Source organism: Dendrobates tinctorius, unplaced genomic scaffold, assembly GCF_039654945.1.
Source record: "Dendrobates tinctorius isolate UK_male_01 unplaced genomic scaffold, ASM3965494v1 ptg000051l, whole genome shotgun sequence".
Lineage (NCBI taxonomy): Eukaryota > Metazoa > Chordata > Amphibia > Anura > Dendrobatidae > Dendrobates > Dendrobates tinctorius.
In genome coordinates, this window is record NW_027361719.1 from 4,832,929 (window position 1) to 4,858,695 (window position 25,767).

Consider the following 25,767-nt stretch of genomic DNA (forward strand, 5'->3'; position numbering starts at 1 on the left):
AAAAAAAGAAAAAAATAGTAATAATATAAACTATGGCATGTGCGGATTAGGGGGCGAACTCACCGTACCGTCAGGTTTTAAATATTTCCCTGCTAAGTTTCTGTCTTGGGGTAAGTGGCTTGATGAATACAGGCCATAATGAAAGTGAGGGAGGCTCTTGTGTCAGGCCGGCTGATTGCTCCTCCGCCTGACAGTGATCCATCTTGTTTATAGGGAATATCAAGAAGTTGGACCATCTGCGGCACTAAGAAACACAATTATCTTGCTAGGCGAAGGGGCCTGAATTTCTTTCAGCGCATTACATCCTAACACTAAATCAGGGAGAACACATGGGGCCTCGTTTAGCTGCACCTCTCTTTTTATGTATAATTTAATTACAAGTGCGAAATTATTACGTGTAATTTCGAGCTCACTGAAAAATTAAAATTGATTGTTCATTTTATTGGCAAAGTGCTGCGTGTTTTATAATCCCATCAATGCTGCAAGAACAACATACAATTCGCCTATGATACAATAATGGGTGAAAACATCGCACAAATGCAAAGCCGCATCATTTTAGTTTCCTCATTTTTATTATTTTACAATTTTAAGTAGAATTGCAGAGTGAATGATTTACGCACAGATTTTATAATAAGGCTTTAAAACCACTCAACTAAATAAAATTCTTTCCCTGAAAATACACAAAATCATAACAGTCGTATACAGTGCTCAAATAACAACGCCACATAGAACAGTCACACAACTCAGTGGTGAAGGCCAGAAATTGCAGTAATCAGGCATATTAGACTCCGCACAATAGTGTTAGCCTGATTAGGATCAATATGTCTTATTTGTGGCATAGTGCAGGTGCAATAAAAGCTACAATGTTTATAGCATAGTAGTGCAGATATTATTTTAGCACTACCAGCTATTCAGCTTTTATCATACTAAGATCTATGGTACATATACAATAATACCAGTAGACATAATAGTGCATAAAATACTGCAGATTTAATTTATTGCAATATATAATACAAGCAATACTCATATATATCTGGCAGCATGCTGTAGCTTTGTTCACATTCCACCATAGACAATTCTTCAAGAAGTCTGTATGTTCTCCCCATGTTTGCGTGGATTTCCTCTGGGTTCTCCGGTTTCCTCCCACACTCCAAAGACATATTGATGGGGAATTTAGATTGTGAGCTGCAATGGGGACTGCAATGACAATATTTGCAAAGTGTTGCAGAATATGCATAATAACTAAAAAAAAAAAGACATTTGGGGGCATTTCAACATTTAAATCCATTTTCCTTACCTGATTCCCCCTGTAACTGTGGCTGGTATATTAGCCCTAGTAACAGGGGAAAGTCAGCCTCCCAGTTACATACCATAGCTGACTCGGTCTACTAGGAAACAGTAGCTCCTGCTCCTGTCAGGAACACCGCACTGAACTTGCTCACTGAGCCAGTGCGCGTGTCCTGAGTAAAGCGAACTGTGCTCAAAGATACCTGTGGAGCGGGCAGCAGCCAAGTAGATGCGTACTTCAGAGCCACAGGACCTGAAGCACGTGACTGCTAGGGGCAAGTCCTAAACTGCAGAGAGCTAGGAGCTGCAAGAGAACTCCTAGCAGGGTAACTGCGAGACAAAGTTACCAAGGGGCATAGACAGAAAGGATAGTCAGGGCGTAGCCAATGAGTCATAGACAGAGATAGCTGAAAGGTACAAGAGGGGTGAGCAGAGAGTAGTCAGATCACAGGCAATGAGTCATACACAGAGATAATAACGCAGTACAGAATCAACAGGGAAACTCACAACGGGAAACAGAACCAGGTCAGAACCATATAAACAAGCTATAACAACGAACAGGCACAGGCACACAGAGGTCAGCACACTTGGCCAAAGGCAAAAGTATAACTGGCAGGAATTGGAGCTTCCCAGGGGTTTAAGAAGCTCTCCCAGAACCAGAAAGAGGCCACAATCATTAACCCCAGGTGTGCAGGTCAAAACCTGCACTGAGCTCCAGACATTAACCCCTGACATGCAGCTCAAAACCTGTACTGGGATCATGACAGCTCCCTCAGGCATACTGATAGAGAATTTAGATGGTGAACCCCCAGGGGGCCCATTTGATAATGTTTATAAAGGGCTGTCAAAATCAATGGCGCAAAATAGGTGAGTAAAATAAATCTAGATACAAAGCTACTCTTCACAGCTGTTATTGTTTTATACAAATATAAAAGTATAATACTGAAATTATTTCTCCTCTAGAGCTTTTTTAAGTCATCGTCCCCATGCAAGAGGAGCCATAAACGCCACTAACATATTCATAGCAATCATTTAATAGCAGCCATATTGCTCATATAATAACCATTATGCTTATGTGATAGCAGATACTTATAGCTTTGTGCTGAATAACACAAGTCACACTGTCTAAATATTGATATAATGCCATTTTAATACCATAGTACACAAATAATGCCTACATTAGTACCACACCAGTCCTGGTATCTATATAATACCTGTAATAATAGGGGTGAAAGAACACAGCCCAACCAGCAATGTGTTTTCTCCATTGCAGTCTTAAGTAACTAGAAGCTGCAACAGCTTCTCATTGTGTCTCTCATCATGTTCTTCCCCATTGACTTTTATGGCACAAGTAGTAATTTGCTCCCTCACTGAAGAAAGATTTGAGCATTTTTTGAAAGTGACTGATCAGTGAAAAAGCAAATAAATGAGTTGCTTTTCTACCAATAGGAAATAGAAAAAATGTCTTATCTCGTTTGTATTGTTGGTTTATGAAAAAAAGGAAAGTGGAATGACACCTTAAATGTATACATCAGGAACATTCATTTGTTAGATGTAACAAATGTAGTCTGCAAAGATTCTGGCTACCTTGACCCGTGCTGTAATATCGGAAAGGCTAAATAAAGTTCTTGGTTATAGCAGTATCAGTGCCCCAGGGCACAAGTCTCTGCTCCCTAAATACTACATGATTGTTCTTTATGGCTGACAGTAAAACTGATCAATATCCTTTGTGCCGGTCCATTGTACCAGTTTATAATGCTGGTAATATATAATGGGGTTCATGTGCTGAACTGACTGGCTGTTTTTCCCATGTATTTTAGGAAATACCTATAAATGATAGATACATAAACACACTTGCTTTTCTTTCTTTGTAAATATTTCTCTTTATATTCTTCCTAAATTTTTTTTTTATTCTCCCGCTCTCCTCACACACACTATATATGTTTTTTTACATTTAAACACTTTCTTTAGTCATTGATCTCACTCTCTCTAATTACTTCTGCATACTCTACCGCATAAAAATTCAGTCGATTCCAGCATATGGCAATACTAGAGCTCTTATGAATTCTGCACTATATGCAGATTTGAGCGATAAATATATACACATTTTGAGTTTATTCTTGTGTATTTGGAGTGATAGAATGAAACTGAATTACTATTAATTTTAAATCTTATTTATGATTTTTTTTAATTCATCTTGTTTCATATTTTTTTAATTATCAGAGGAAACTTCCATTTTCCTCTCTTCCATGCAGATACCTTTCACTGTTTCCAGACTTTGCATTTGTTCAAAGCCTCTTCAGTCTCTTAAACATCTATCTAGTGTAAAAACAAAATTAAAAGGCACGGAGAGAGGGAGGAGGGAGATGCAGTTGCAGTATCTGCCTGTGAGAAAGATTACTTGGAGAGAAAAAGGGAAGCAGCATTCAGGAGATATCTGATTGGCTCCAACCACGCAATACAGCTCTGATATCTCCCAAGGAGGAGCTTCTCCACTCATCATGGTGAGGGAAATATTAAATTTACAAAAACTAAAAGAAAGATACAGAACTTATGCTTAACATTTACGACAGCAATATATTTAATCTACAGCTGCCTATAAAGAGTAATAGGGTTTTGTTTTTTTTAAATGACAAGACATCATATTAACTGATTCTCAATCTGTTTGACTTCATTGTTTGGTTTGAATCAGTCAACCTACTTCCAAAGCATTACATAAAGGGTTATTCCCACCTTGAAAGATAGATATTCTCAGTTGATTCTTGTTGAAAACAAACACTTTTGCAATTTACTGCTTGTTAATATTTACAGCTGTTTTTTATGATACTAAAGGGAATCTGTCACCCCATGGACAGTTTTGATCTATTACTATGGGCATACAGGTAATTGAATGGCTAGACCAGTCTTACCTGTATGCCTCATATCTGCAGTGTACATCTTGAGAAAATAATTTATAATGTTATATGCTAATGATTTATTACAGGCTCCAGGGCGTGCAGTGCCTGTAAGAAATCACTGCCACCTGACTTCATTATAATGGTACCCCCTTCCATCAGTGTCACACTGACCTGTTCAGCGCTGTAATCCTGCTATGCACAAGGGTGGTTACACAAAGCCTGTCCACCCTCCTATGGGCAGTATCTGCATTGAACTTCTGTGCAGGTGTTGGCAAGTCTCTGCTACTGCACATGGATACTGGCCTGTCCCAGACTAAAAACATCAGCTCTCAGTCTCCCCAGAAATGGTACATCCATAAGATGCACTAAATCTGGCACTTACCCTCTCTCTTTCCACTTGCCCTGGTATGGTCGCAAGTGTGGTGATAGTTGGGGGATTGATGTCCCCTTGTATCGTCAGCTAACATCAAGCCCAGAGGTTAGTAATGGAGAAGCGGCTATAAAATGCCCAATTACTAACCCCATAATAATATTGTATAAAATACTATGAGAAATATTGACTCTAAATTAAACCATACTCACGTCATCGCCCACCACACTGAAGCCAATGTCCCCTGCAAATTAATTAAAATAATGAAACAACCATATTCCTCACCTGTCTGATGTGAAGAGAAAATCCATAATGTCACACATGTCCTGATGACTTTGAGAGCAGTCACTGATGCGACTGCTCTCAAGGACAGCTGGCTATAAACTGACACAGGAGGTAATCACTCCTGCAGTGTAATAGAATATTATTGCGGCACACATAATATATATGTGGAGGGAGAGAAAGAAGGATTATTTCTTCCTCAATTAAAGAAATCCACCAATAAACAGAAATAATGATGTTGAAGCCTTCACACATACATACTACTATTTGGACTAGTGCGGACAAACTGCAAACTAGGTAGAGAGCACATTGAAAAACAAGCAGTCAAATAGTCCATAAAACTTCACTTTTATTAAATATGTCTTATAAAATAATGGACAACAAGGTGCATGGGAAAAAGGGGAGGTAAGATGCGTGCACCCAATGGCACACAGATAACCCACCCAGCATACCACAGCATGTAACCCCATGGGGCTGATATAAACCGATATGCAAGTGCAGCGACATTGTCATAATCATAAAGCAAGTGCTTATGTCATAAACAGCAGGCAGACTGCCCAAAGGCAATCCAGCAGGACGTGTTACCTCAATGCTGTGGAAGCGGAGGGAAGCCGGCCCACCCCGACGCGCGTTTCGGAGTGCTAAGCTCCTTTCTCAGGGGACGTGGATGGAGGGCGCATTGTGCACACATTTATATGTGCCGACAGGAAGTCCTGTGGACGCGCCACCCGCATGTCTCTCTGCAGGTGGTGACTCCTTCCCGTGACGAAACCGGAAGTACGTGGGCCCCACGTAATCCGGCATCCGACACAGGCGGAGTCCCACACACAGACAGACAGCAGGCGCACATGCGCAATACAGATGATGCATTGGCGGCCATATTTAAAGAGGGCAAACATAAGGGAAACAGTATACAAAAGAATAAAAAGAGCCAAATGCTCTGGACATAACAAGAACATCGATGCACAAAAGTGCACAATAGTTCATCACTACTCAGAGGCATAAAGAGAGTATAATATACATGTGTAATTGATCGTTTTATCTCAGAAGCATTTATATATTATATAGAGACAGAGAGGGAGTATAACATTAAAGTACAATCAATATTATATATATGCATATCTATGCGCATCATAGATCAATCAATGCCCCATCAAAATCATACTATTTACCTACAATTGATAGCATCTCGTGGATTGCGACGTTCCTGCACGCTGGTCTGCTGTGGGATGGAAAATGCAGCACACCCCCACACTTTCTACTGCCGCCGGGCACACTGCATATGGTTTTTACCCGGATCCTCCACTACCACCCACAAGTCCCCTGCTGGCATGGCCACTTTGGGGTACGCAATATGGTCCATCTCAGCTAATACTACCGACGGATGTATGCTGCTGCCCACAGCCTGTGTCAGTGATACAGCCATATGTGCTCAGCGGAGAGCACCGTATACAGTATGCCACGGAGAGGTCTCCCGGGATGGATGGAATCACTGATCGGATGGTTGTCCCTAGGTCTGTCGCTAATCGAGTAGTGTATTCAAGGAGTCGTCTTCTGGAAATGCGCAGGACAAAGTCTTCTCCAGCAGTTGCAATACCACATGTTCCACGGGAAATGAGGAGACCTTTCAGAGGTTGCAGAGCAGGCAAGAAGACCAAGTCCTGGAGGAGAAGGTTTAAACCTGCAGTCCCATCCATCATCATGGGTAATGTACGATCGCTTGGTAACAAGTCAGATGAACTGCTGGCTCTGAGTAAGACCCAGAAGGAGTTCAGGGAATGCAGTCTCATGTGCTTTACAGAAACCTGGTTGCATGAGGACGTCCCGGATTCAAGTATATCGGTACCGGGGTTTCAAATGGTTCGGGCTGACAGGGACAGAGTGAAGTGCGGTAAGAAGAAGGGTGGAGGAGTGATACTGTACATTAACAACAGATGGTGTAATCAGGGGCATGTAACAGTAAAGGAGAGACATTGTTGCCCAAACATTGAACTATTAGCAGTGGGCCTCAGGCCTTACTATCTGCCTAGAGAATTCTCTCTTGTTATTGCAGTGGTGTCGTATATACCACCATCTGCAAATCCAGAGGCAGCTGGGGATGTACTGTCTGGGGTGATTGCCCGGCTTCAGACGAAACACCCTAACTCTCTAACTGTCATTTCTGGGGATTTTAATAGAGCCAAGATCTCATTACCAAAATTCTATCAATATGTCAAATGTTCTACAAGGGACAATTATATATTGGATCTCCTCTATGCCAGTGTTAAGGATGCTTACTCATCATCTGCATTGCCCCCCCTGGGGAAATCTGACCACAATCTCATACTATTGTCTCCAGCTTATCAACCAGTTGTCTGCAAACAACCAGCGACAATTAAACGGATAAGGAAATGGTCTCCGGCAGCTGAAAAGACTTTACAAGACTGCTTTGAATGCACAGACTGGGAGGTGTTATGTGCCAGGGAACCTAATGATGATGTTAATGAGGTTACCAGGAGAGTTACTGATTACATCAACTTTTGTACTGACAATATTGTACCTATTCATGAGGTTCGGTGTTTTGCAAACAATAAGCCTTGGATTACAAAAGAATTGAAACATCTACTAAACAGGAAAAAAAAAGCTTTTGAAAGGAAGGACAAGGAGGAAATGAAAATTGTTCAGAGAGACTTAAAGGGGAAAATTAGGATTGCCCGTGAAGCATTCAGAGTTAAATTGGAAAATAAATTGTCACATAACAACTCCAGAGAAGTGTGGGCTGGAATGAAGCTTTTGACTGGGTTTAAGGCAAGGTCAGATCAGGGGGGTGGGGGGCTGATCATGGCTAATGAAATGAATGTTTTTTTCAACAGATTCAACAATAAATGTGCCATGTCAACAGAGGAGAGGGCCGGGGAGAGACGAGCAATATCAACTGGGGGGAGGAAGTCGGAGTCTTTCTTGATCTCCGAAAATGATGTGAGGGAACAGTTTAGTAAGCTGGTCATGGGTAAAGCAGCAGGGCCTGATGGTATCTGTCCACGTGTCCTCAGAGTGTGTGCGAATCAGTTGTGCACTGTCTTCCAGCACCTGTTTAACTGGAGCTTACAATCACAGAGAGTACCAGTTCTATGGAAGACTTCTTGCCTGGTGCCGGTTCCCAAGACTACCTTCCCGAGCTCCCATAATGACTATAGACCGGTGGCCTTAACATCGCATGTGATGAAGTCCTTGGAGAGAATTGTACTTGCCTACTTGTGTCCGAGGGTGTCTGCTTTTACGGACCCCCTTCAGTTTGCGTATCGGCAGAGTCTGGGGGTGGACGATGCTGTAGCGTATCTACTACAAACAGTACATTCCTTTTTGGACAATGATAGAACCACTGTGCGTGCCATGTTCTTCGATTTCTCCAGTGCATTCAACACCTTACAGCCACTATTATTACGTAAAAAGCTGGTTGAAATGGCGGTTGATGAGGGACTAGTGAATTGGATCATTGATTATCTGTCGGACAGGCCACAGTTTGTGAGGTTGGGGGCGGCCGTATCGGATAGTGTGCGGAGTAGTGTTGGAGCCCCTCAGGGAACGGTGCTGTCGCCATTCCTTTTTACGTTATACACAGCTGATTTTCAGTATAAATCAGACCTTTGTCACCTTCAGAAGTACTCTGATGACTCAGTGATAGTCGGAGGTATTGAGAGAGACCGGGGGGAGGAGGAATACAGAAGGGTGGTTTTGGACTTTGTTGACTGGTGCCAGGCTAACCATTTAGAACTCAACGTAAAGAAAACCAGGGAGCTGGTGTTGAGTTATGGAAGGTGCATGAAGGATTGCTTACCTATCACTATTGATGGTCAGGATGTGGAGATGGTGGAGAATTTCAAATATTTGGGGGTTCACCTGGACAGCAAGCTTGATTGGAGGTGCCATATGGAGAAGGTTTGCAAGAAAGGGATGAGTAGACTTTACTTCCTAAGGAAGTTAAGGTCGTTTAATGTGTGTAGCAAAATGCTTGAAATGTTCTACCAATCCATTGTGGCGAGTGCAATCTTTGATGCAATTATATGCTGGGGTAGTAGTGTGCGCACAGCTGACGCGAATAAGCTGAATAAACTTATCAAGAAGGCTAGTGCGGCGGTGGGTCTACAACTCAGGACTTTCGAGGAGGTATTAGAGGATAGAATTACTAAGAAATGCAAGGCTATAATGAGCAACAATACACACCCGCTCTATGAACTGTTTGCGAAGCAAAAGAGCACATTCAGCAAGCGTCTACTCCAACTAATGTGTAAAAAGGAAAGATATAGAAAATCGTTTGTTCCGACAGCTGTGGGGATGTTTAACAAATGTATAAGTGTAAAGCATCCCAAGACTAAATGAAGTTCAAAGTGTATGGGGGGGAATTGGTGAGTTACAAGTACCAGTCTATCCGCATCTGCTGTCCATATAGACTTATTTTGTAAAGTGTGTATTGTTCTTGTAATGTTCTTGATCTTTGTTCTGCTGCTGTAATACTGTAATTTCCTCCGGGATCAATAAAGTTTATCTAATCTAATCTAATCTAATAAATTACACATTCACATAACAATCAATGCCTCATTAGATTTATACATATATGCATCTATCTATCCAATGCATCACAAGAAGTATATGGAAAATATAGAAAAATAACCACATATATCTTTCAAATTATATGGCCATGGAGCAGATGGAAAGCACCATGCCCTATGCAAATATATATAAAAAATTATATATACTGTATATAGAAGAGTCCATATTGACTGGCGCCCATGAAGATTTTCTTGGCAGAACCACATCAGCAAAATACGAACTGAGCGATGTCCATCAGATGTCAGACCATGTTCATTTATACTAAAATACCGTATATACTCGAGTATAAGCCAACCCGAGTATAAGCCGACCCCCCTAATTTTGCCACAAAAAACTGGGAAAACTTATTGACTCGAGTATAAGCCTAGGGTGGGAAATGCTCCATAGATTATTCCCCCATATGGTGTCCCCAGAAGAAGCTCCATAGATTATTCCCCCATATGCTGCCCCCATAAGACGCTCCATAGATTATTCCCCCATATGCTGCCCCCATAAGATGCTTAATAGATTATGCCCCCATGTGCTGCCGCTGTTGCTGCTGCATGTAAAAATAAAAAAAAAATGACATACTCACCTCTCCGTCGCTGGGTGTCAGGTGCCGGTGTCACTGCTGGCACCTGAGATACTCACCTGTCCTGCGTCCATGGCTGCTCACCGCTATCTGCCACGTCATCGGTCAGTGACGTTCACACTGCAGGTGGCGCGGCGCGCACTAACCACGTCACCGTGCCCTCTGCTGTCTGAAGTCACTGACAGATGACAGACAGCAGCAAGCAGCCATGGACGCAGGATAGGTGAGTATCGCTATACTTACCCGTCCTGACGCTGTCTCATGAGCCATGCGCATATTCATGAGTTTTAATGAGCGGTACCACGTGACCGCTGAAGGCAGGAAGAGAGAGCACGGAGAAGCTGGGGGCTCTAGAGACAGCGTCAGGACGGGTAAGTATGACCTGACACCCCCGCCCCCCCTCCAACTCCGACCCCCTGGTGTATATGACTCGAATATAAGCCGAGAAGGGGACTTTCAGCCCAAAAAAATGGGCTGAAAATCTCGGCTTATATTCGAGTATATACGGTAATAAAAATAAAATTACTAAAATGAAATACAAAAACACTTGACTAGTGTTGAGCATTCCGATACTGCAAATATCGAGTATCGGCCGATACCGAGTACCGATATTTTTTCAATTTCGGATACCGGAATCGGAAGTCCCCATAATGCAATGAGCCACTGTTGTGGCTGTGATTGGCTGCTGAAATGATGTCATCATGATGCGCGGTCTGTGCGCATCATGATGCGCGGTCTGTGCCTACAGCCGGGGGTCTGTACGGGCCTGCCGGGGGCCTGTGCTGGCTGCCGGGGGTCTGTACGGGCCTGCCAGAGGCTTGTGCCGGCTGCCGGGGGTCTATACGGGCCTGCCGGGGACTTTTGCCGGCTGCCGGGGGTCTTACGGGCCTGCCGGGGGCTGGTGCTGGCTGCCGGGGGTCTGTGCGGGCCTGCTGGGGGTCTTGTTTGTGTGCAGGCATCGTCCGATGGGACTACAAGTCCCATCGGGCGATGCCTGCTACAATGACAATGATTGACACATTTGCCAATGATGGGACAGTAGTAGTCCCATCATCCGGCTAATGTGTTGAATGTAAAAAAAAATATATATATATACATATTACATACATACAACATACATACTACATACATACTACATACATACATACTACATGTATACAGCATTCATACATACTACATACATACTACATACATACTACATTCATACAACCTACATACTACATACATACTACATACATACATACTACATATACATATGTGAGCGAATATCATAGACTGCGAGAACTATGATATGCCATGGACTTCTATGGCCCCCACCCTGGATCTGCCCCATGCCCCCCATTCACCTTCCCTATGCCATGGACTTCTATGGCCCCCACCCTGGATCTGCCCCATCCCCCCATCCACCTTCCCTATGCTATAGACTTCTATAGCCCCATCCTGGATCTGCCCCCATCCACCTTTCCTACAGCCCCTACCCAACATTCCTACAGTCCCTATCCCTATTCCCTTTTGTACACTTGCTTTGGCAAAACTAATGTGTATTTAGTCGTGCCAATAAAGCTTCTTTGAATTGAATTGAATATATACAACATTCATACATACTACATACATACTACATATACAAAACATGCATACAACATACATACTACATATATACAACATTCATACATACTACATACATACTACATTCATACAACATACATACATATTACATATATACTACATTCATACAACATACATACATACTACATATATACTACATTCATACAACATACATAAATACATACTACATACATACATACTACATTCATACATACATACTACATTCATACATACATACTACATATGTACTGCATACATACTACATACATACTACATACATACAACTTTCATACAACATACATACTACATACTACATACATACTACATATATACTACATTCATACAACATATATACATACTACATATATGCTACATTCATACAACATACATACATACTACATATATACTACATTCATGCTACAGACATACAACATACATACTACATACAATACATTCATACATTCATACAATACATACATATAGACATACAGTACATATAACATAGAGTACATACTCACCATCACGTGTCACTTTGATCCCCAAAGCCAGTGTCATCTGTGGAAAAATATGAAAATAACAAACAACCTATATACTGCCTGATCCGCAGAATCCACGAATGTCCCACGCCGATCTCCTGTGGAGAACAGCAGCATCAGCTGATGCGACCGCTCTCTACGGGGCTCCAGGAATGCAATGACAGGAGGTAGGTATCCTTCATCCGCCACTGTAAAAAAATAGTCCCTGGTCTCACTTTATGGCAAAAGCTGCGTGGGAACTTTCTCACACAGCAATGCCAAAAGTGAGACTAGGGACTATTTTTTTTACAGTGGTGGAGGAATACAGTGCAGAAGGATACCTACCTCCCGTGAATGTATTCCTGGGGCCCATAGAGAGCGGTCACATCAGCTGATGCTGCTGTTCTCCACGGGAGATCGGAGTGGGACACTCGTGGATTTCTGCGGATCAGGGAGTATATAGGTTGTCTGTTATTTTCATATTTTTCCACAGATGACACTGGCTTCGGGGATCAAAGTGACAAGTAATGGTGAGTATGTACTCTATGTTATATGTACTGTATGTCTATATGTATGTATTGTATGAATGTATGAATGTATTGTATGTAGTATTTATGTTGTATGTCTGTAGCATGTTGTATGTATGTAGTAAATATGTAGTATGTATGTATGTTGTATGAATTTAGTATATATGTATGTAGTATGTATGTATGTATGTATGTTGAATGAATGTAGTATATATGTAGTATGTATGTTGTATGAATGTAGTATACATGTAGTATGCATGTAGTATGTATGTATGTTGTATGAATGTAGAATATATGTAGTATGTATGTATGTTGTATGAAAGTAGTATATATGAAGTATGTATGTAGCATGTAGTATGTATGTTGTATGAATTTTGTATATATGTAGTATGTATGTAGTATGTATGTATGCTGTATGAATGTAGTATGTATGCTGTATGAATGTAGTATATATGAAGTATGTATGTGGTATGTATGTATGTTGTATGAATTTTGTATATATGTAGTATGTATGTAGTATGTAGTATGTATGTATGTTGTATGAATGTAGTATATATGTAGTATGTATGTTGTATGAATGTAGTATATATGTAATATGTATGTATGTATGTATGCTGTGTGAATGTAGTATATATGTAGTATGTATGTATGTTGTATGAATGTAGTATATATGTAGCATGTATGCAATATGTATGTATGTTGTATGAATGTAGTATATATGAAGTATGTATGTAGTATGTATGTATGTTGTATGAATGTTGTATATATGTAGTATGTATTTATGTAGTATATATGTAGTATGTATGTAGTATGTATGTAGTATGTATGTTTTTTTTTTACATTCAACACATTAGCCGGATGATGGGACTACTACTGTCCCATCATTGGCTAATGTGTCAATCAATGTCATTGTAGCAGGCATCGCCCGATAGGACTTGTAGTCCCATCGGACAATACCTGCATACACACAAGACCCCCAGCAGGCCCGCACAGACCCCCGGCAGCCGGCACCAGCCCCCGGCAGGCCCCTACAAACCCCCGGCAGCCGGCACAAGCCCCCGGCAGGCCCGTACAGACCCCCGGCAGCCGGCAAAAGCCCCTGGCAGGCCCGTACAGACCCCCGGCAGCCGGCCCAAGCCCCGCCCGCACACACAGACACGCACAGTGTCCGCCCACGCACCGTCCACAATCTTCCCCCTCCCGAACTTGATGTGCAAGTAAAGAAAAGGTTTTTTTAAATTCCGATATTTCTGTCCCATTGACTTTAATGTGACTTCCGGGATCGGAATCGGCGATACCCGATACTTTTTTGGGTATCGGGCCGATCCAATCCTATCCGATATTTCTTAATATCGGATGGTATCGCTCAACACTACACATGAAAAATGGGTGTCACAACGGTGCTCAACAGGCAGAAACTACAAAAACGGAACGAACGATAAATTCTCGTTTAGTCCATATGGATGAATAGTACGCAATGTCCAGATCCATCTGGATTCAAGCTGGGCCAGCCGTCTAGATAGATTGCCACCTCTTATATTTATATTGTTTGTATGTTCTCCCCGTGTTTGCGTGGGTTTCCTCCGGGCACTCCGGTTTCCTCCCACACTCTAAAGACATACTGATAGGGAATTTAGATTGTGAGCCCCATCGGGGACAGTGATGAAAATGTGTGCAAACTGTAAAGCGCTGCGGAATATGCTAGCGCTATATAAAAATAAAGATTATTATTATATTGAGGGTGTTAATGCCACAAATCCTAAGTAGTGCTCCGTTACATTGGTGAAACTCCTTAAAATTCCTAGGCAGAGTCTTTATGGTGGAAATGTCCATGCAGGCAGATGCCGCCTGTATCCCAAGTACGTGCTCCCTCGTGCGAACTTTGAGTTGTCTTATGGTCAACCCTATGTATATCAGTCCACATGGACAAGTGGCATGATATATTACGTACCGAGTGGTGCAAGATATACGTTGTTTAATATATCAAACACTTTGGTGCCATCGGAGTTCACAAATGAGGTGCATCGCTCAATATTGGGACAGGCGACACATCTGCCACAGGGAACACACCCATGCCTGGCCGGAATGTTGTCATACCATGTTCATTTATACTAAAATAAACAGAACAATAAACAGAAATAATGATGTTGAAGCCTTCACACATACATACTACTATTTGGACTAGTGTGGACAAACTGCAAACTAGGTAGAGAGCACATTTAAAAACAAGCAGTCAAATAGTCCATAAAACTTCACTTTTATTAAATATGTCTTATAAAATAATGGACAACAAGGTGCATGGGAAAAAGGGGAGGTAAGATGCGTGCACCCAATGGCACACAGATACCGGGCTTATAACCCACCCAGCATACCACAGCATGTAACCCCATGGGGCTGATATAAACCGATATGCAAGTGCAGCGACATTGTCATAATCATAAAGCAAGTGCTTATGTCATAAACAGCAGGCAGACTGCCCAAAGGCAATCCAGCAGGAAGTGTTACCTCAATGCTGTGGAAGCAGAGGGAAGCCGGCCCACCCCGGCGTGCATTTCGGAGCACTAAGCTTCTTCCTCAGGGGGCGTGGATGGAGGGCACGCTATATCGACAATATCTTCTTTGTCTGGCAGGGTACCTCCACCGACCTTCTGCAATTCATATCGGTCTTGAATAGCAACGATCTGAACATCCGTCTCACCCCGGTATCGGATCCAGTAAAGATTGACTTTCTGGATGTCTCTATTAGAAAAGACACTGGTGGGGTAATTCAGATGGATATTTTCCATAAGGAGACTGCCACAAATACCTTATTACATGCCTCCTCCTGTCATCCGCACCATCTTATTAAGGCTATCCCTGTGGGTCAATTTTTACAGCTACGCTGCATCTGTTCCACCCATGCGGATTTTGAGATCAGGGCCAAAGAGCTGCAAACACACTTTTTGGCAAGAGGGTACAGCAGGCGGTCTATTAAAAAGCATATCAACGTGCCAAACAATCAGTCCGCAATGATCTGCTGTACAGGAATTCTAAAAAATCTAATAAGGATGGTGTGATTAGGTTTAGCACATCTTTTCATCCACAACATGAGAGGATGTGGACTGCCATTGCGAAGGCATGGCCAATTTTAAAAGTTGACCCAATAATTGCAAAATTTCTTCCAGAACATCCCTCCATCACATTCAGGCGGGCCAGAAATCTACGCGATCGATTGGTAACCAGTCACTATGGAGGTAAGTCTGTTAGGAACGGCGGAACGCACTAAATAAAATAAATAATAAAGTGCGTTCGCCGCTCGGGGTCCACCGTGCAGAAGGTGTTATAACTGCTGCTGAGTAATGACAGACGTGCTATATGGCTGCATAATGCACATGGGGTTAAACGTCACCCAGGTGTGCAGAGCAATCACTGTTTAATTACAGAGATGCCAGTAGGGGTAAACACAAAAGGGCTGAGCCTGTTAGCATCACAGGTCTCAGATATATGCACACACGGTATCAGGTCACAGGTGTAGGACCAAAGGCAGAAGGAACTGCGTCTGTCTAGACCTACCGTGTGTGCGGCTTCGCTACTGCGGGCGCCAAAGAGAGCTGCAACTGCAGCGCGGTGTAGGACACTGCAACGAAACGATAGTGCCGTGAGGAGTAGCACAATCGGACGCTACTGTAGACGCGCGGTGTGCACAGTGGCCCAAGGCTTGCCAGTGACTGGCGTTGACTGCTGAACTAATTCCCTATCCACATGCGTAATATCAGAGGGAAGGGGTTTCAAAAGAGTCAGTCACCAGAATCATACATCCGTCACCATTCCCACATCTAGCAAGTAATGTCTATACTAGCGCAAGGCCGAATGGCCATGCGGTTCTTTTATAGCCTGCGCTGCCGGGACCTTCCAGATCTCTGAGATGGACCAACCAGATCAGGGGAAGGACCTGAGCACGTGATTCCTGAGCTCCAATGGGAGATCCTCTCATGAGCATGCTCAGTGGAGCGGCAGCGGGACTTAGCCTCAGGAGTGAGTTATTATTATTATTATTATTTATTTATATAGCACCATTGATTCCATGGTGCTGTACATAAGAAGGGGTTACATACAAATTAAAGTTGCTGCAAAGCAATATGTGAGGCTCTGGACTCCTGTTGTGTAGCTACAGGAATCCGACACCTAGCACAGTCAATGTCAACATCCCTTGACAACATTCCGGCCAGTCATGGGTGTGTTCCGTGCGGCAGATGTGTCACCTGTCCCAATATTGAGCAATGCACCTCGTTTGCAAACTCCGATGGCACCAAAGTGTTTGATATAAAACAACGTATATCTTGTACCACTCGGTACGTAATATATCATGCCACTTGTCCATGTGGACTGATATACGTAGGGTTGACCATGAGACAACTCAAAGTTCGCATGAGGGAGCACGTACTTGGGATACAGGCAGCATCTGCCTGCATGAACATTTCCACCTTAAAGACCGTGCCTAGGCATTTTAAAAGGTATCAACTACTGAGGACTCTCAATCCTGAATATTTTTCTAGGCATTTTAAGGAGTTTCACCAATGTAATGGAGCACTACTTAGGATTTGTGGCATTGACGCCCTCAATATAAATATAAGAGGTGGCAATCTATCTAGACGGCTGGCCCAGCTTGAATCCAGATGGATCTGGACATTGCAAACCATTCATCCATATGGACTAAGCGAGAATTTATCGTTCGCTCCGTTTTTGTAGTTTCTGCCTGTTGAGCACTGTTGTGACACCCATAGGTCATGTATTTTTGTATTTCATTTTAGTAATTTTATTTTTTATTATTTTAGTAAAAATGAACATGGTCTGACATCTGATGGACATCGCTCAGTTCGTATTTTGTTGATGTGGTTCTGCCAAGAAAATCTTCATGGGCGCCAGTCAATATGGACTCTTCTATATATATATGATTTTTTATATATATTTGCATAGGGCATGGTGCTTTCCATCTGCTCCATGGCCATATAATTTGAAAGATATATGTGGTTATTTTTCTATATTTTCCATATACTTCTTGTGATGCATTGGATAGATAGATGCATATACAGTGGGGAAAAAAAGTATTTAGTCAGTCAGCAATAGTGCAAGTTCCACCACTTAAAAAGATGAGAGGCGTCTGTAATTTACATCATAGGTAGACCTCAACTATGGGAGACAAACTGAGAAAAAAAAATCCAGAAAATCACATTGTCTGTTTTTTTTTCATTTTATTTGCATATTATGGTGGAAAATAAGTATTTGGTCAGAAACAAGCAATCAAGATTTCTGGCTCTCACAGACCTGTAACTTCTTCTTTAAGAGTCTCCTCTTTCCTCCACTCATTACCTGTAGTAATGGCACCTGTTTAAACTTGTTATCAGTATAAAAAGACACCTGTGCACACCCTCAAACAGTCTGACTCCAAACTCCACTATGGTGAAGACCAAAGAGCTGTCAAAGGACACCAGAAACAAAATTGTAGCCCTGCACCAGGCTGGGAAGACTGAATCTGCAATAGCCAACCAGCTTGGAGTGAAGAAATCAACTGTGGGAGCAATAATTAGAAAATGGAAGACATACAAGACCACTGATAATCTCCCTCGATCTGGTGCTCCACGCAAAATCCCACCCCGTGGGGTCAGAATGATCACAAGAACGGTGAGCAAAAATCCCAGAACCACGCGGGGGGACCTAGTGAATGAACTGCAGAGAGCTGGGACCAATGTAACAAGGCCTACCATAAGTAACACACTACGCCACCATGGACCCAGATCCTGCAGTGCCAGACGTGTCCCACTGCTTAAGCCTGTACATGTCGGGGCCCGTCTGAAGTTTGCTAGAGAGCATTTGGATGATCCAGAGGAGTTTTGGGAGAATGTCCTATGGTCTGATGAAACCAAACTGGAACTGTTTGGTAGAAACACAACTTGTCGTGTTTGGAGGAAAAAGAATACTGAGTTGCATCCATCAAACACCATACCTACTGTAAAGCATGGTGGTGGAAACATCATGCTTTGGGGCTGTTTCTCTGCAAAGGGGCCAGGATGACTGATCCAGGTACATGAAAGAATGAATGGGGCCATGTATCGTGAGATTTTGAGTGCAAACCTCCTTCCATCAGCAAGGGCATTGAAGATGAAACGTGGCTGGGTCTTTCAACATGACAATGATCCAAAGCACACCGCCAGGGCAACGAAGGAGTGGCTTCGTAAGAAGCATTTCAAGGTCCTGGAGTGGCCTAGCCAGTCTCCAGATCTCAACCCTATAGAAAACCTTTGGAGGGAGTTGAAAGTCCGTGTTGCCAAGCGAAAAGCCAAAAACATCACTGCTCTAGAGGAGATCTGCATGGAGGAATGGGCCAACATACCAACAACAGTGTGTGGCAACCTTGTGAAGACTTACAGAAAACGTTTGACCTCTGTCATTGCCAACAAAGGATATATCACAAAGTATTGAGATGAAATTTTGTTTCTGACCAAATACTTATTTTCCACCATAATATGCAAATAAAATGAAAAAAAAAACAGACAATGTGATTTTCTGAATTTTTTTTCTCAGTTTGTCTCCCGTAGTTGAGGTCTACCTATGATGTAAATTACAGACGCCTCTCATCTTTTTAAGTGGTGGAACGTGCACTATTGCTGACTGACTAAATACTTTTTTTCCCCACTGTATGTATAAATCTAATGAGGCACTGATTGTTATGTGAATGTGTAATTTATGCTATCAATTGTAGGTAAATAGTATGATTTTGATGGGGCATTGATTGATCTATGATGCGCATAGATATGCATATATATAATATTGATTGTACTTTAATGTTATACTCCCTCTCTGTCTCTATATAATATATAAATGCTTCTGAGATAAAACGATCAATTACACATGTATATTATACTCTCTTTATGCCTCTGAGTAGCGATGATCTATTGTGCACTTTTGTGCATCCATGTTCTTGTTATGTCCGGAGCATTTGGCTCTTTTTATTCTTTTGTACACTGTTTCCCTTATGTTTGTCCTCTTTAAATATGGCCGCCGATGCATAATCTGTATTGCGCATGCGCGCCTGTTGTCTGTCTTTGTGTGGGACTCCGCCTGTGTCGGATGCCGGATTACGTTGGGCCCGCGTACTTCCGGTTTTGTTACAGGTAGGAGGCACCACCTGCAGTGAGACATGTGGGTGGCGCATCCGCAGGACTTCCTGTCAGCACATATAAATGTGTGCACAATGTGCCCTCCATCCACACCCCCTGAGGAAGGAGCTTAGTGCCCGAAACGCACGTCGGGGTGGGCCGGCTTCCCTCAGCTTCCACAGCATTGAGGTAACATGTCCTGCTGGATTGCCTTTGGGCAGTCTGCCTGCTGTTTATGATATAATCACTTGCTTTATGATTATGACAATGTCGCTGCACTTGCATATCGGTTTATATCAGCCCCATGGGGTTACATGCTGTGGTATGCTGGGTGGGTTATAAGCCTGGTATCTGTGTGCCATTGGGTGCACGCATCTTACCTCCCCTTTTTCCCATGCACCTTGTTGTCCATTATTTTATAAGACATATTTAATAGAAATGAAGTTTTATGAACTATTTGACTCCAGCAGTGTGTAGCGCTGAGCTGCGGTGACAAAATTCACTGGAATTCATCACCTCATGAGCCCCGCAGATATCACTAATGGCGCTGTTGCGTGAAAACTTTCTTACGCAGCAGTGGTGCCGTAAATTAGATCACCAGGGCTCATCAGCTGATGAACTCCGGTGAACTTTCTCACCGCAGTTCAGCGCTGCACATTGCAGGAGCAATTACATGTTCTTGTCAATGTGTCGCTGGCTGCCGGGTAGAACAGACACATCGCTGATGTTATTGCTTTACAAGTGATTTGAATCGTCGGCGGTCAGTATTTATTATGGCGGATCAGTGAGGGATATGGTGGTTTATTGTTTTTTTCTCTTTTCCAGGTGCCATTGGCATTGTGGATTAGGCATTAGGGTGAGTATATGGTATTTTTTTTATTTGTTACAGGAGACAAGGGCTTCATGGATTAAGTGTGAGGTGAGTACATAGTGTGTTTTTTATTTTTATTTCTTTGTTTTAACTTTTTTTTTACTTTGAGCACAGGCGTCGGCTGATTACTATGCCCATCAGCTGCCATATACCCTCATTGTAATCAGTTACTGCAGGCGTCGGCTGATGGGAGTAGTAGTCTCTCATCGGCTGATGCCTTGGATCAGCAGTAAGCTTTTAACCGCAGGTCAGAGTCACAGCTGCGGAGTCACGTTGACATTTGACAGCGTGACCCCTCAGCTTTCAGACTGACAGTAGCGATTTTATTGATGGTAATGTTACCGCCGATCAGAACCGCCATTGTTTCTCTTGCTGTCACAGAGATGACGGTGTGGGAAACACAATAGTAAGTCCACAAAAATGCACCTTGTGCACACAACCTTGCAGTCACAAAATGGAGCCGAAGCCACATTTATGTGGAGCGGGACATGTGACTCAGCAGCCAATGACACAAGCCCTCGTGTCTGGACATTGTGGATGGTTTCTGCGCCCTGATTGGCTGCCGGAAACTCCACACATTAAGTTAATAAAAAAATAAATAAGAATAAGAGTCCACTGCTCCTCTGATCTCTCCCCACCACCTCCCCTCATCAAACACGTCCCCACCACTCATACAGCACCATTATCCTAGCCAAAGTCCTAAAAAAATAATTAGTGGAAACTCGATCATTTACAGAACTTTGGCAGAATTTTGCCGATTTAGAGGAAAATGAATCTGAACACAAATTCGGATGTGCTAGACTCATGCCAAATTTGAGATTGGCGAACCTTTTCTGAAGAAGTTCGCTCATCTCAATTTACAAGCCCTATCCAACAATATTTATGAAGATGTACAACACCCTTTAACAAATAATAAAAATTGAGTATGATATTACAAGTCTTAATGACTGTGTGATATATTTTCTCTATTTCTCTGTATATTGTATTTTATATTAGGGTGAGATAATCTAATTTAATAAATCGTTACCTTACATTTGAGGATAATAATAAATGTAATAAATTACTGATAAATGTAACATTAGTGGTTAGTAATGGGCAGCATTCTTACAATATCAGAGCAATTCCATTCTTTCAGGATCCTTACATGTTATATATACAGGCGCCTGCTATACTCCTATAACAATCCAGGCTTTTTAATGACCCATTAAACTCTGAGTCCCAAGGTTTTCTTCTAAGTCCCGATGGCAGTGCATATTGCATACATAAGAAAAAATATTGCTGTTAAAGGTTAAGGGGCAAGGCAAAGCTGACTGCCTGGCACAAAATTGTCGGTCTTGGGTATGAGAACAAAACCTTTGTCAATCTTGTGTCAAGCTTTGACAAGGCAACAGACAGTTCTGAGACTCATAACAATAATAACACGTGCTATGTCCTCTGAGATTGCTTGGATATTCCAATATCTGTTTTACTGTTCATGTAGTGTGTCTTTACATTTCATGTTTGCAATTCAGACAATGCTGTATAATATGAGTAGTTACTGTAAAGACAGGATTTCTAATAAAGGTGATGAAATGACTTTTTACAGTATGTAAATTTAAAGCACCACTCTAACAGTTGTTTTTCAGGGCTGGAGTGGTGCTTTAAATGTAAGCACCCTGCCCTCCGGGATCTTCAACTTCTGGCATCTTCACCGTTTTGCGGCACTGCTCCGATCCTGTGGCGCGATCTTGTGAGCACAGCTTATGACTGCCCAGAAGTCAGAAGCTACATCTCAAGCTCTCAGTGCAAGTCTATGAGAGCCAGAACAAGGTCAGAATATAGACCTGTATTGAAAAGTGACCTGCTCACCGCTCCATGAAACACTGGAGCCAGAGGCGTAGCTAGGGTTTTGGTTCAGGCGGGGGCGAAACTTCTGAGTGGGCCCCTAACTAGGTAACTGTGATTACAACTCGGTGACGCACCCTAATAGTGGATGTGGGAGCTGACTGCGCTGTTACTGAAAATAATCCCTATATAAAGACCAACATGGATATTACCGTAATATGGTCAGTGGTAAATACCAGTCCTACAAAACATATGTGATTACTGCACAGGTATAGTTGGTGTCTTACCGCTGACATTCTTTCTGATGGAATCGGTCATTTTTCACGTCTTTTCCATCTGGCCCAGACTGACATGACAACGCCTCCAGCCAGGACTCTGCTACAGAGAATACAACAATGACACGTTTCACTTCTCATATTCCAGCCCCATCACCTTCTATCTCCAACCTGCACAAGCCCCTCATCCTGCTGATACCCCAATACTGAACCGCTGCTGCCGTATGTGTCCCTATTACTGCAGCTGATACCCCAATACTGAGCCGCTGCTGCTGTATGTGTCCCTATTACTGCAGCTGATACCCCAATACTGAGCCGCTGCTGCTGTATGTGTCCCTATTACTGCAGCTGATACCCCAATACTGAGCCGCTGCTGCTGTATGTGTCCCTATTACTGCACCTGATACCCCAATGCTGAGCCGCTGCTGCCGTATGTGTCCCTACTACTGCACCTGATACCCCAATGCTGAGCCACTGCTGCCATATGTGTCCTTTTACTGCACCTGATACCCCCTTTACACACACGGCTCTGCTCCGTACACCTTGTACAGACGCAGCTCTGTTCCATACACATTGTACACACGCACCTCTGCTACGTAAATGCTGTACACACGCACCTCTGCTATGTACACGCTGTACACACGCGCCTCTGCTATGTACACTGTTAAGAATGAGTCACTGTAGGAGGCAAAAACAGAAATACTAGCTAAGTCCAGAAAACCAGAGAAGTTGGCAGCTGTCAGATTGCAGACCCCTAAACCTAACAACAACAACTAGCAGTAGCCGTGGGGGGTTCCTGCTGTGCCCTAGACCCCTCGATCACAGCCGTAGAACTACATAGCCTAAAGACAGAAAGGGAAATCTAAACTGCCCCAGAGCAGACCCCAAAGCAATAGGCAGCCCCCAAAATATAATGACGGTGAAGCAAGATGAAAACACTCACACAGATAGAAAGATAGGCTGAGCAAATGATGGGGCCAAGCTAACTAAATAGGACAGGATAGAAAAGCTGCTGTTTGCAATCCGCCAAAACCCTATCAAAACAAGAGCCAACAGACTGATAGGGAAAAAAGCCCTGAAGATGCTAGGCTTCAAAAAGAATATATCAGTACCCAGGTATTTTTTGAAGACAGAGCAAAAAGGAATTCAGCTCACCCCAGCAGGGAATGGCAGAAATCCAGAAAAACAAGGCAAAACCAAACCAAAACAAAAATGCTAAAAGCAGAGCAGAAAACTTAGCTTTTGAGGAGCAGGAATCAGACTGCTCTCCAAGAATCCCTCAGAGAAATCACCCGCAAGGCAGAAGGGCGTCGGCTGCCTTATATCCAGTCAGCAATTGCAGTCACCCAGTCATCATCATTCTGCTCAGCTGTTTGGTAATCAGCCTCACTACCTTCCTTCACCAGGAGTGGGAGTTCATCAGACCTCAATGGTGAAGTGGAAAATGAACTCACAACAATACACACCGTACAAACGCGGCTCCGCTCTGTACACCTTGTACACACCGGGCTCCGCTCCGTGCACTTGTACACATGCGGCTCTGCTCCGTACACCTTGTACACACGCAGCTCTGCTCCCTACACCCCGTACACACTTGGCTCTGCTCCGTACACGCTGTACACATGCAGCTCTGCTCCGTACACGCTGTACACATGCGGCTCCACTCCGTACACCTTGTACACACACGGCTCTGCTCCGCACACCCCGTACACACGCGGCTCTACACCATACACCTCGTACACATACGTCTCCAATCTGTACACATTGCACACACGGCTCCACTCCGTACACCACGCACACACACGGCTCTGCTCCGTACACCCCGTACACCCCGTATGCCTCCTGGTTACATACCCAAACTGCCTCGATTTCCAAGGAAACAGCATCTACTGCCCTTGTTAGACAAAGCGATCACATGAGTCAGGAGGAGGAATGTCCTTAGGTCTTCCTAAATTCTGTACACACAGTGCTTGTTCAGAATGTTTAAAGACTATGGGAGATCTGGAAGTAGTTAAAGTGAACCTACAACTTTTTTCAAATGAGTCTTTCATTGAAATAAGGTCAAAATCCCCAGTATTTGCTAGGATTTTTCTTTTTACATAGCCATTGATAGAACTGTCAATACCCCCTGAGAAGGGTTTCATTATTAGATCACTCAGTTTGCATCATTTACTTTGGTCTGCCTGTGTGAACAGGCATTGAAACAAATGGGTACCGATTGGTGGTTGCATCTTGTCGCCAGTCGGTCTGTGTAAATGAACTCTTACAGTGAGACACAGAACAATGAGGAGAAGGAAGGGGACAAGGCTGAGCTCCTGAAACAGAACATTTCTTTATCTATTTCTCTTTTTCCAATATAATATGAGGCAAAGGAGCATTGATGAAAGAAATGCTGCGATGTATATTCATTTATGTACCTTTTATGTTTGTATCTACAGTACTGTTAAAGTACCACTCCAGCGTTTTGGTTTTTTTAATTCCAGTGCTGGAATCGCTCTACTAATGTAAATTCCCTGACTTTAATCTTTTACTTACCAGATGACATATTCTGCTCTTCTTGGTGCTGCTCTGATCTGCGCAGCCATCTTGCGACGACAACTTCTGACTGACCGGAAGTCAGATGTAACAGTCACAAGCTCTCAATGTGAGTCTATGAGGACGTCTTTCTGGTTTTGTTCTGGCTCTCATAGACTTTCTTGAGTTGTGACTTCTGGATCACCCAGCAAACAATGAAGCAATCAAGCTGGTCACAACCTGCAGAAGACCGACACAAGCGGCACTGTCAAAAGATGAAAACGGTGGCTGGTAAGAGTAATGCTAGGGGCAGGGAACTTAGATTAGTGGCAACAATTCAGCACTGCAATAAAAAAACAGCTGGAGAGGTGAATTAAGTCAATTGGCTTCCTTTGTGCATATGGAGATTGCTATGTGAATAGATATGACCAATATTTTGCCTATGTAATAGAGACTATACGGAGTGCTGGTTACAAAGTAGACTTTAGGAAGCACTCTCAGTG

At 42.9% G+C, this 25,767-nt stretch overlaps 1 long non-coding RNA gene across 1 annotated transcript in view; it reads right to left on the minus strand.

The window, feature by feature from the left end:
* Window positions 1-968: 968 nt before the first annotated feature.
* Window positions 969-25,767, minus strand: part of LOC141091383 (uncharacterized) — a 105,177-nt gene continuing 80,378 nt past the window's right edge. Inside the window, exons 2-4 of the long non-coding RNA XR_012232495.1 lie at window positions 25,286-25,504; window positions 22,763-22,853; window positions 969-1,197 (exon numbers count right to left, since the gene is read on the minus strand). This is a non-coding gene — a long non-coding RNA (uncharacterized lncRNA). The remainder of the gene's footprint in view (window positions 1,198-22,762; window positions 22,854-25,285; window positions 25,505-25,767) is intronic.